We start from the raw sequence: 13,585 nt of genomic DNA on the forward strand, positions 1-13,585 counted from the left end.
TCATAAACTATTAAAACCAAAATATCCCGATTAGCTGTCATTTCAATCAAGGGATTCATATTAATCAAGGGATTCATTTTGATCAGATTCATATTAATCAGTGGGATTTAATATGAAACAAAACTTCTTTTTTTATACTACACTGGCATTCATAACTCTGACTGTGTAATTTAAAATAACATCATTATCACAGACACCTCTATACTGTAAGCAGTGCACACAAAAAATGATCTCCTTTAATAACTCCTGATTTAATGATCGGTTATTCGTCTTCAAAGATTCAATATTAATGGTTCGAAAGTCTACCTTTAAATAAGCTGATTATATAGAGAACCCGATATTTTAAGTTGCAAAATCAGATGCGAAAACGCACTTTTTTACCTAACGTAGTATTCTTACGTAGAGCAGAGGTATTTTTTAAAAAGAAATTTAGATTTTTGACTGCCAAAATATGTGGGTATCCGTACTCTATTCCAGTTAATTTCGCTGGGGAACAATCAAAATTTAAGACTCATTAATATAAATTCACTTCTTCGTATAATTCGCTAAATATCGATAATTTTTAAAGCATAATGCACATAAATATAAAACTCATTTATCTGAAAATAATTACATGTAAAGAATAATTTTAAATACCTTTTTATTATATTATTTAACAGCAGTTTAAAAATGTTTGAATTGTAAGGAATCTGGATTTTTACATAATTTTGAAGTATTTAATTTCAAATGACAAAATGCAAAATTTAAAGGAAATCGGTTGGAAAGTTATAGGGAAATAAAGTTCAACTATACATTTTTAAATGGATATCTCAAAAGTTTTTTCACCGATTTTATTCAAATATTTTTGCTATTTGAAATAATGTAAAATTGTAAAATGATTTGCATAACGTACAACTCAAAATTATTATTTTTAAATAAATTTATAATAAAAATAACCAATGAAATATATACGAATAGTTATTAATGCGAGAATTAAAATGAATAGTTATTAATACGATGCATACATCAAAATTTTTAAATTTCATGAAAATATGAAAATTTTGTTTCGTGGCCTCCCCACCCCAATGAAAAATTCCTGTGCCAACCTAAGATTTAATGGATCATCTTTATTTTTTAGAATATTAAATGTGATATACTATGGCCATTATTAGTCTTAGTGTCACTTGAAATTAAATCATAGTTGATTTGAAAGTCTCAAAAATTCATTTAAATTTGTACTGTCTTAGAAGTTTGAAACAAACTGCGAACCTATGATTAATCAGGATCAATCATGTTTTTGCTCTTAGTTAGTTCTCTTCCATTTATAGTGCAAATACATTTATTTAATTTACGTTATGAATCACATAATAAATAGAAAATAAAATATTTTCTGACAATTATTTACCTTCTTTATTCATAATTTTATTTAAAATTAAAATTCTATCTTTAAGTCAAAAATTAAGATTTCGTAATACCTTATCAAGTTATCGATATCAATTAAGAAATGTCATGTGTTAGAATCGGTTTAAGATTATTGTTTAAACAAAAAATGTGAATAGGAAGTATTAGGTTCGAATCCCAGCGATGGCTGGTCGATATGAATTCCGCACCCGGCTAGCGCCGACCACAGTGCTGACGTAAAATATCCTCAGCGGTAGATGGATCATGGGTTAGAATTCTCTTGCTGTCACGCTAATCGTGTGGGGTTCTCGTGGTTTTCCTTTCCATGTAACGCTATTGCGGGTTAGTTCCATTAAAATGTCCTCCACGAAGGCAAATTTCTCCCAATAATCGATCCAGGAGATCCTTGTTTACTGGATTGGGTTCAATATTACAAGACTACGGAGTTTAATATTAGTTGTCTTAAGCCCATAATTGAGTCTTCTGTTCAAAGACAGTTATAAAATAATATAAAATATTAAAAAAAATCTTATAGAATATGTATAACAAAATTACTGTACAGAAGTTTGCTTAAGGGTTTTTTTAAAAGCATTTTCTTTTATTTATGTCAAATAATTTGTTTGTATGCCTGTACTTTATTCAAGTTATTTTGCTATTAAACGAAGTCGGTAAAATAATTTTTTTTACACGAGTGTGATGTACTAACAGCCAATTTACACTGGATTTCGTACATTGATTGGTAAATGAAGTATTTTGTATCAAATGTCAATTTTGCATTCTTAATTTTATTTTAAGCAATTGGAGTTGATTTACAATAAAAGCATGGTTGAAATTCTATTTAAACAATATTAGCAACAACCATGTAAGCATTAAAAATAATTCAACTGGAAAAAAATCTTTCAAAAATCATGTTTCAAATTTTTTTTCGTAATTTTTGAAGTTTTAAAAAACAATTTCAATTACATAATCCTTGTCACTAAACCAGCAAATTTAAAACATAAATTACAATTTCAACAATATTCAAACTTTAAAAAAGTAAAATATAAAAATCATACTTTGTTTTTTTTTACTACTTTAGTAGTAATACTTTTTTTTTACGCCGCACTTTAAATAGTTTAAACTACCTATGATATAAACACACACAAAAAACTGCTATTGTGATTGTATATTTATTTTTAAAAAAAATTGTATGAATTTTATTTTGCAAAATGCATTTTTGGTTACATATTTTAGCTAATAATAGCATAAAATTTAAAAATACAACTTTCGTGTTCAGTTTATTATCCTGAATTAATTCAATATTATGCTTGAGAAAAATTTTTATAAATGAATAAGTATTTATTTTTTGCTGTTTTTCAGAGAGAAGGTTGAAAAATAAGGAAAAAGGTAAGCAAAAGTAAATAAATGAAGGGTTAAGAATTATTTGCATCTCTAGTAAAAAATTTAAGATTCTGTTGTTGTTGTTGTTCCCGTCAAGTAACATTTTTTCTCTTTCTCACTCTGGTTGAACGTAGAAGTAACGACGCGCATGCGCACTGCTTAAAACAAAAAAGAAAAAGAACTGAATTTTAATCGTCAGTCGATATGCAGAATTTCATGTAGCTGTTGAGCTTTAATTTGAAATGTAAACACTTTCTTTTCTTTTATTAAATATTCAAAATATTCTTAGATTTGACTGTTGAATTAGAATTGCGTCGATTTCCTCTTAATAGAATTTTTAGACCTACATTGATCACTTCTTAATAAAATTTCTAGAATTAGATTTATAGATGAACCACCGTTAGCAGTTGTTTCTTATGCCACTTGCCAATACCAGCAAGCCTGCTTGGTGAAAGTAAGTGAATTTAGGGCAAAAGTGCGTCTCTTGTGCTTCTGTGGCGCCATCTATGGCCAAAAATACGAAGTCAGTCACACGCACGTCATAGCCCATTTACAGGGTGGACCCATTCATATATCCATTTATTCATCCACAGATCGTATTTTTGACCTGATCCAGAGAACGATCAATCTCCAATTCATTTTTTGTATTTTGTAACCGTCGTTAAACAGCCGATCCAGTTTTTTGATTTACAACTACTAATGTTCAACTCCGTAGCCTTGTAATTTTGAACCAATCCAGTGAAAAGGAAACTCCCGGATCAGTACTTCCAGAGGTATGATTTGTTTTTTGAATATAAAAGACTTTGTGACCCAACAGATATAACGAGCACCAGTCACCATTTACTATATGGGAAGTCTTCGGCAGGTGGTGATTTAACCCACGACCTCTTGGACATGGGCCCAACGCCTTATTAACCAGACTAACCTGGCTTTACTTAAAATTATCTTAAATATTCCCATTTCCTATTTCGGATCAAAATTTCAGGTGAAAGAATACCAAAAAAGATTTTACGTATGTATACATATTTCTTATATATAAACCAGTATACTTTTAATAAAAAATGACATTGAATAAAAATAGCAATTTTTGAATAAAAATTCTCAAACCAAATGTCCTTCTCTGTTTGCATTATATCGAAAAGTTTACCCATTTTTGTCAAAAATAAGATTAGAATAAAACAACTTCGTGAACAACATCGCTTAACCTTATGACAAATTTTGGTTCAGCTAAATCCTCTTTTCCAGAAAGTGGATTTTAACGTCATAATCAATCCCGCCTCTTTTTGAGTCACGTGAAGACATTTTAAGCTAATTTTGAGTTATAATTTTAATAAATTCAGATTAATTTTGAAGAATGATCAGTTGATTTTTGAAAGTTTTTAGTTATAGACTAGTTAAAATAATCAACATTACTCGATTACCCTACGCATGCAGGTTGCTCGTTCGTAATATTAATTTTACCTCTTTGAGTATTCCGCTATATCACAAGAACTTTTAACGAAAATTAAAAAATTTTTGTGCAAAATTATAAATTTTTTTATCTATAGATAAATCCAAGTCAAAATTTTAATAATTATTTATTATAAACTTTATAGTTATTTTATTCCATAAAAATTAATTAAAAATTATAATAAAAATTTATTTTATTTAATAAAAGCCGAAAAAAATTGAATTGTAAGGTTTACATTTTAGCATCGTTTTCATTAATCTAAATTAAAATGGCGAAATACAAAATTTGGTAAAATCAGACAAATAGTTTCTGAGAAATTGAATTTTGAAAAAGTCGTTTTTTTCAAAATTGCGTAAGTCTTATGTTTAAGAATTAATTTCTCAGTAAGTATTCGGACGATATCTTTCAAATTTCGTATTTCACCATTTAAAATTGCAAATTGATGCAAAGCTTGTATACGAATTCAATTTTCTTTACTACTACTAAATACAATAATAAAAGATAAGTATTTACTGAGAGTTTTATTTTGCTTGAAATTATTTCTGGATAAACGAAGCTCGTGTGAAGCTTTGTGTGAAAAATCTTTCAATTCGCTTAAAAAGTTCAAGCTATGATGAAATACGAAAAAAGTAAAGTTAATATTAAGGGGTCCATATTCAGGACCACTCTCCTGTTTTAACCACTAAAATCTTATTTCTCAGATTGCGGCTACCTACTATTCGAATCCGCCAAGAAAATGATATGTCTATTCAGAGAAAGTACGCTTTTGTGTCTGATTTCGTAACTTAAAATATAGTTTGCACAAATTAATAAACACATATAACCCCTTCGAAGCATTCAGATTGAGCCCTAGAACGTGAAGATCCAATCATTAGATCAAAAATTATTTATGTTAATCCGTTAATATATATATATATATATATATATATATATATATATATATATATATATATATATATATATATATATATATATATATATATATATATATATATATATATATATATATATATATATATATATATATATATATATATATATATATATTTGTGTACTGCAAATCAAAATTCTTGTTTACACAACAGAAGTTTCCATTTGTGTTGCATTTTTGAACGAAAAAAAATCCAGCAAATGAAACAGGTAGCAACAGGTATTAAAAAATTTACATTTTTGGACAAAACACGTGGAAGATTTCAAAATTGAAAAGACAAGAGTTTGAAAAGACAAGACATTGAAAAGACAAGACATAATGTTACCTGTATTTTGTTGTACTAGCTCAATTGACATTATAACTCTTTCCTGCAAGAAAAACAGTTGCTTTAGCAAACCATAGTTCAAAAAAAAAAAGAAAGAAAAAAACAGCAGTATAAATAGTACAATCAAAAAGGCAGGACATGTAATGACTCCTTCCAGGGTTGAGAAAAATTTAGACCAGACGTAACCCCCTATGTGTTTTTCAAATTCCGATACTTTGATTAAGACATTATATAAGATATTATAAAACACATACTCCATATTTATCAAATTACACTCTCACTGCGTAAAATTTTAATCAAAAAACCATATAGTTTTTCATTTGCTTTTATAACCCTTTTATTGACAATTTTTTTTCTTTCGGTTTTTCATACTTCAAATATCACATTTAAGTAATCGCTTTTCTTTCATTGTACCAACTTCATCGCAGAATTCATTACAATTTCAAATTTAATTTGGCAACTAATTTTTTTCAGAAATGGTTAAGTTTTAATTCAGAAATTTTGATGTGATGATGATGATGTGACGCTTCGAAATTGAGTGCTGACCATATTCTGACGTGCTAAAAACACGAAAGGAATCTAAGAAAGAATCTTTAAAGAATGTTAAAGAATCTTTTGACCATTTTCACATGGTAATAAAACTTAAATATTTCAAACTTATTACGACACTCAGGGACATACTTAAGGTCTTCAACGACTCCGGGCGAAACGTTGAGGCATTTTATCATGGTTAATAAATATCAGATTTCGTTTAACAAGGTATAAATTAAGCGTAAGAATTTTTTATTCCAATTATTTTTTTTTACTTTTTAAAACTGTTTTCGTATTTAATGGTCAAAAATCTGACAAAATGCATAAATAGTTTTTAATATTATTTAACTAAAATTCGTAACTGAAATAATAATAAAAAAAGTTTATTATTTATTCTCTACAAACTAATTACTGAATAAATAAGCTTACTTAGCCAGTTATTTTTTTTCCAAATACAACTCAAAACATTAAACTGGATGCATAGCCTGATTTTCCACCAAAAAACAAGCACCTTCTAAGTTCTTTTTAAGCACACAAAGAACATTTTTTATGACTTTCCAAAAAAAGAAAATCATAGTTAGGATCTGTGCAGTAATATTTTTTCCCTATCGTTTTAAGTTCTTAATTTATAAACATAAAATTAATAAAATTCAAAAACATTTTCAAAGACTTTACATAATCATAATAAAATAACTAGTTTCTGATAAATATTGCAGAGAAAATTGTGAAAATCATGCAGTTTTTGTAATTTAGAACGACAATCGACACAGCAAAGGAAAACAAAAATCTTTATAAAAGATAGAAAATTAAGCACTTATCACAAATCCTGAATAAAAAAAGCACCTTTAAGGGCTTTTACAATACTCAAATCAAAAATAAGCACCTTTAAGCACTTTTTAAAAACGCTACTCCCCCTGTTAAAGAATGACAAAGACACAGAACCAACTTGTCGAATGAAAAGTTAATGAATTTAGATGAGAAAACATTTTTAAATACAAATTATTCTTTTAGAACACGTGTTTATTCTTTATTTACAAGCAATGATAGTCTAACTAAGCATTCCATAAATTTTATAATTAATTAATTATTTTAAATAAATGTATATAAAATGAAATGGACATAAATGAAATATATTTATTGCTAATGAAGCGGCAAATTAGTTTTCACACTGCAATGAGTGCTTTAAAATATGAAATGAATAATGAAAATTTATAATTTAAAAGTTACATTCTTATCCACTTTTAAGCTTTTAAGCAAAACAGAAAAAATTTTGTTTTTTTAATTTATTAACTTATTCCTTTGGGGTGCTCGGCACTATCTCCAGTTTAAGCCTGTAATAATGTTTATTCTTTTCTTAAAGTTACAGTCCCAGGAAAGCACTGTAGTGTTTTAATAATTACATGTCTTGCACGAGTTTGTATGCAATAATTATATATTTAAACTTACATATGATGAGTTTTTATTCCGGAAATCTTTATATACACCGATTGATACACGACCGTAAACAAGTGCAAACCTGTTTGTCTACGATAGGTACTCTGTCCGCCATTCGTCTGGAGGGGTGGCGGGGACTATGGTAACGAGGTATGATTATTTCAAGTAGGGGTGCGGGGTCCCTCTTTAAGACTGGTTTCAGTGGGAGAAAAGGAGACTTCTTTCTTCGATCTATTGTATTAGCCCTAGAGTTAAGAGAAATGAGCATTCGCGCCTGAAACATCGTTTAGAGCGTGTGATTCCTTTTTTTGAATCTTTTCTCTTTTTCAAAAGCTTCTGTTTTAGAAAAAAAATTTAAAAAAATTTATATGTATGTATGGAATATGTATGGAAATTGTATAAAATTGTTTAAAGCAGCTCAATGTTTTATTAATAACTAACTCATCTATAAATTTATCATACATAGTAAATTGGTTATTAAGAAAAAAATAAATTTGCTAATAAAAACTGTTTTTAATAAATAGTGAAAAAAAAACTGTACAGGTTACAATAAAATATGAATAAAAAAACGTAATTTAAGCAAAAAAAACTTCAGATAATTTCAGATGGTTTGATGGGTGCTGATAAAAATCATCGTTGATAGTTTTAGATTTCATCCTAGTTGCGGTCACTTGCTTTCAGTTTAAAAAAAAAAATAAATGAATGAAATATTTAAAAATTAATAATCAAAACAAAGATATTTAATATTTCTCCGGCACAGATAACGTGAACTATTTTTATTTTCAGCAAAAGATTTATCTCCTTTTAAAATCAGAGTTATTAAGTTTAAGCTCTTCACTTTTTCCAGAAAATTCAAGTAATAAAAGAAATTAACTGCTTTAAAAAATGTGTAAGTTTAGAAATTAAACCATCTAACAATCAATGAACATTCATAATAAATATCGTAAAATTAAAAAGTAATATTAAAAAAAACCTGTACTACCCTTAATGTCAGAATTTGTTCACTTTTTTTCCTTTGTATTTAAAAAATAACAACTGATTGAATCGAGAGAATTATTTTAAGTAAGAAAGAAATATTCATGCGAATCTTAAAAAAGTTCTTGAATCAGATTAAATAAGTCTCCTACTGGTGGCTGAGTCAGCCAATCTGGTATACTCCCCATACAAGCTATCATCGAAGGCGAAAGAAAAGGAGACCTCTTCATCGAAGCCACCCTCCCTAAAATGCTCTCTTCTTGTTTCCATAGCACCAGACTGCCGCAGACTTTGTGGCGGACAGAGTACCTATCGTAGACAAACAGTAGAGTGCCTTCAGTGAAGGCACTCTAGTTTGCACTTGTTTATTTGTTCACCTGTTTACTTGTTTATTTTGTTCACTGAAGGCACTCTAGTGCAAACCGGTTTCAGTCGTGTTATCGCTTGCGTCAGTTGCGGTTGTGTTTCTGTGACTTTATGTGCTGTACTTATAGGATTTACAGTTTTGTAATACGCAGTTATTTGCTTATTTTGTGCAGTGTTTATATAATAAATCGAAAAACTTCAATCACGTGTAAAGAAAAAAAAAGTCCGAGATAGCCTGTAGGTAGGGCACTGGGCCCACGTCCAAGAGTTCGTGGGTTCGATCCCGACCGGCCGAACATTCCTTCTGCTGTAAATGGCGACCGATGCACGTTAAATCTGTGGAGTCGCAAAGTCCTCCATGTTCCCATAACAAATAAATACCTCTGGGGGTTCTGATCCAGGAGTTTCCTTGTCTTCTGGATTGGGTACAAAATGACAAGGCTACGGAGTTAAATGTTAGCAATGGTTAACCCAAAATCGGGTCTGCTGTTCAACGACGGATATAAAATAAAATAAAGTCACTCGTGGAAAAAAAAGGCGATGTAAAAAAGCTAAAGTGAAGGCCCTCGTGAATGCTAAAATATTTTCAAGCCTCGAAATATCACGAAGATTGAAGGTTTCTGAAGTTAGCGAACGACGCATAGAAAAGAAAATTGAGTCAGGAGACCAATTGAGGCCGAAAAGAAAGAAAAGATGCGGCAGAATCTTATAGTGCGTCGAATAATTTAGCTAAAGACTGTATACTAATATTTTGAATAAATTGTTCCGATAGAATTTAAACTTTTATATTCTCTTCAGTGGCTCGCTTAAAGCAATCTTTTTGGGAAAATTATTCGAATTATTAGATTGTATAATACGTGGCGACGATTCAAGTTGGTTTTAATGGTCTTTCGTTTTGTTTAAATATGCAATTTGTTCCCCTTAATAACTAGGTTTTTCGTTGTTAGTATTAATTGTAATAGAAATTTATTTCTAAAATTAAAATACGTGTCAAAATTGCGTTAGCACATGAATTAGTTTAATTTGCTTAAACTTTTTATTATTTTAAGTTGAACATGACAAACGAAATTGTGCAGAATCTTTCTGAATCTCTATTTGCATGTATACTTTTTAAACTACCACTAACATGGAAGAATAATATCAAACTTTGGTTTGTTAAGGAATTTTGATTTATCAGGAATTACTAACTACTAAACGAAATATAGCAATATTATAGCAGCTATAGACACAGACTTAAACGGCAGTTTCAGATATTTTGTTTCATCTTCCAGCTGCTAACAAATATAATACTCTTATAGGAAGTCTTATTGCGGAATTTATAGACTCTGAAAATAAACAAATTCTCAAACTTCTTTCTGCATTATAATTATCGGACGAAAAACCGTCACAAATGCAAACGCTGAATGGTACGGTGCGAAAAAAAACGGATCATCCTGAATAATATTTGATGTAAAAATCGATTTTCACGATTGTGATTTGTAATTGCGACAATATCTTTCTCGTGTTGTTGCTACCCAGTCTCGATCACACGCAACGTGACGCTGCACACACTGATAAAAGCAACCGAGGAGTGATTAAACACACTACCATGATATTAAAACATCTCTCATAAGCAGCGCTCAAAATATGGTTATCTTAATACAGCGCTCCCGGCCTCTCATAAAAACAGCAATGAATCATACAGCGATATCCATTGATAGAATTCTATCCAAAATGACATTCTGGTGTAAGAGTAATGTAGCACTACGATTATTCAATACCAATTTACTAGTATATAACACCGTTCATCAACCTTCTTCGGTCCGGTCTAAGTTTGACAATTTTACCAGGGCCCACTAAAGGAGGGAGTAGCTACAGTTCGTTCACCAGGAATTGGCACTTGGCTCCACCGATTCTGACGAAGAGTTTATTCCGGCGCAGGCATAAGAGGAGAAAAGTCTCCGCGCTTGGAATTGAGACAACCCTTAATGCATGCCAAACGTAAAGGGTGAATTCTTTTTCAGTCACTTACTTCGCTTCATCATCTATAATTCTACCTTTCGTTACTCTAATGAAATATATTACAGCAAAATGTCTCAAAAAGGACAAACTATAGACTCAAAAGAGAGAAATATCATGAAATTTATGAAATATTTAATGTTAATAAAATGCACGTAAAGATTGCTAAATAAATATTTTTGTCATCCGATTGCCAAATAGCAAGCTTGGTCAGGATTGTTCACTTCCTTCTCCCAAAGATAGAGAAATAATATCGTCGGATACCACGTGATGAAGGCGGTAACAACTGCCAACTCCTGGTGAATGATCTATTATCCGGATATAATATCTAATATCTAATTAGAATATCTAATAAGTTTTAGTTCATAAAACAGTTAGCTCCTAGCATTACAATCTTATGAAACTTTCTTTTTCCTCTCGAAAAGATAAATTATAAAAACACAATTGTTTCATAATCAGCATTCATATAAAATAAATGAAACAGTCTTGCTCTAGCGCCTTCTTAAAAGATTGTAAAAATTTCCATTATTCGGAATTATTTTGCGTAAGCAAAGTAGTTCTATCAATTATAATATATTAATAATAAGAATATTTAATACATAATATAATACATTTTTTTAATCATGCGTTTTAATATTTACTTGCAATAGTTTTTATTCGCATTTTGCATTGATTAATTAATCTTTTTTAAAAATAAGTTGTGACATTTTGTTCGATACTAAACATTTAAAATGAATTGATTCATTTGGTGGTAAGCAAATATTTGCATCAATTCAATATTTGTATTTATACTTTGCATGAAATCTTCGCATTGGGCAACAAATTGATTTATTTAATAAATTAGAGTTAAATTATGCACGCATGGTTTTATTTTTAGTCCCAGAATTTTGTACTTATTTTTCATTTTAAAAATTAAACGTAAATTTTTATCATTGCATATTGAAAATTTAAACATTTTTGTTACATTAAATACATAATCTCAGGAAACTAAAGCGGCAAAATATTACTCGAATAAAAACTTTGTTCGCTTCGAAAAATATTCAAACAAGAAATAACAGTATACATGTTTCAAGCACTCAAAAACAGGCGCCCATTTTCAAAACTTGCCAGATGTGAATCGGAAGAAACAAAAGGGATTTGAATTATAAAACGAAGAGCTGCTTATGAAAAATGGAATGAATAGCAGGAAGATACAAAAGTTAAAAAAACCACGGAAGCCAAAAGAGAAAGAAAAAAAAAAGATACCCTGACCATTTTTCCACCCCTGTTTCTCATAAGCGTATAGCCGTCTTTCTGCCACCTCATATTAATTTTATTCACCATAATTGTCATAACATTTCTGCATTCCAAATCTCCGTTTTGCACACATTTAACATTTACAACCTTCTAACTTTACTTAACCTCCGAACTTACCATCTTCCGCTCGTTTGATGTTGACAGTGGATTTAATCGCTTCTATAGTGGGTTCATCTTGGCTAAACTAACTAGACTCAAACTTCTTCAAATCCTTACAGAGATCTTTCTTTAAGAACTTAACAGTTTTTTCCCCGTTCGTTATAAAATTAGGCCTTTTAACAAAAACCAAATTTAGATCTCTTACAGATTCTATTAGCTTTAATGATCATTGTGGTATTTACTACATTCATTGTCAGTGAGAGATTGGCTATATCGGATAAACTAGACGCGCTTTAAAATTTAGACTTAAAGAAACATAATTGCCTGCTATCAAAACATCATCCATTGCAGCAAACTGTTGGAATTATGGGCATAAATACAATTTCGACGATGTCGAAATTATTTCCATCACTGCCACATAAGCTCATCTTGGAATCTTATTTTATTCAAATAAATGCTTATTCCCCTCTCAACGATATCAGATCCTCACCACTTCTCCATAACGAGTGGAAATGCATTTTACCTTGATTTGTCTCTCACGGTCACTGTGGTTTCTCTTGTTCTGTGGATCTTTTATCTCTCTCGAGTACTGTGGTTTTTTTCTAGCTCTGTTTCTCACTTTTATTTTTTCCATTTTTCGTGGACAACTTTTTGTTTTATTTTAAACTTACGTTTCTTATCATTCACGTTCGGCTTGTCTTGAAAACGGGCGCCTGCTTTGAGCGCTTGAAACATGCCGACTGTTATTTCCCATTAATATGTTTTTTGAAGCGAACGAAATTTTTAATCTTGTAAAATCTCTGTTATAATTCAAAAATGTAAAGTTCACATTACTTTTAACTATATAATAATGCATAAAAAAAGTTTGATAAATAATTAGCCGAAAATACGTCTTCACTCAATTTATTTTATAACAAATGAGCATCTTCAAATTATATTAGTAGGGGTGCACAATCTTTTTGAACGAAGGGCCACATGGACAGCAGATTAACCAACGAAGAGCTGCAAGCCAAAGTACTTAGACAAACATGTTTAGTAATTGTAAGTAGTGATTACTATATAAACATCATTGTTCAAGGCACTAAATTATTTTTATCAGTTAACCTTGTAATAATACGTTGGTATAAAATTAAATATTTTTAAACGTTTAAAATAAAAATAAAAACATTGAAATTGATTACTTAGAAAATAAAATACAATCAGAATAAACTTATCAGGAAAAAAATTCAGATTAAATTAAAATAATTAAAAACAATGGGAATATTCATGTTTGTTTTAATCACATTATATAATACTTAAGTCCATTTAATCATAAATTTTAACATAAAAAATTTGTTCAGTGAATTAAATTAAAAAAAAATTAATATTCTAGTTATCAACATTAATGAAAATTAAATACTTTGATTTAAAGAAAGTTCTT

The 13,585-nt window shown here is 29.5% G+C and overlaps 1 long non-coding RNA gene across 1 annotated transcript in view; it reads right to left on the reverse strand.

The window, feature by feature from the left end:
- Positions 1-13,585, reverse strand: part of LOC147802078 (uncharacterized) — a 96,358-nt gene that overhangs the window by 41,164 nt on the left and 41,609 nt on the right. The window contains exon 5 of the long non-coding RNA XR_015429725.1: positions 5,467-5,509. This is a non-coding gene — a long non-coding RNA (uncharacterized LOC147802078). The remainder of the gene's footprint in view (positions 1-5,466; positions 5,510-13,585) is intronic.

The sequence above is a fragment of the Parasteatoda tepidariorum genome, chromosome 10 (genome assembly GCF_982258835.1).
Source record: "Parasteatoda tepidariorum strain Cologne lab strain chromosome 10, Ptep-v5.0, whole genome shotgun sequence".
Classification (NCBI taxonomy): domain Eukaryota; kingdom Metazoa; phylum Arthropoda; class Arachnida; order Araneae; family Theridiidae; genus Parasteatoda; species Parasteatoda tepidariorum.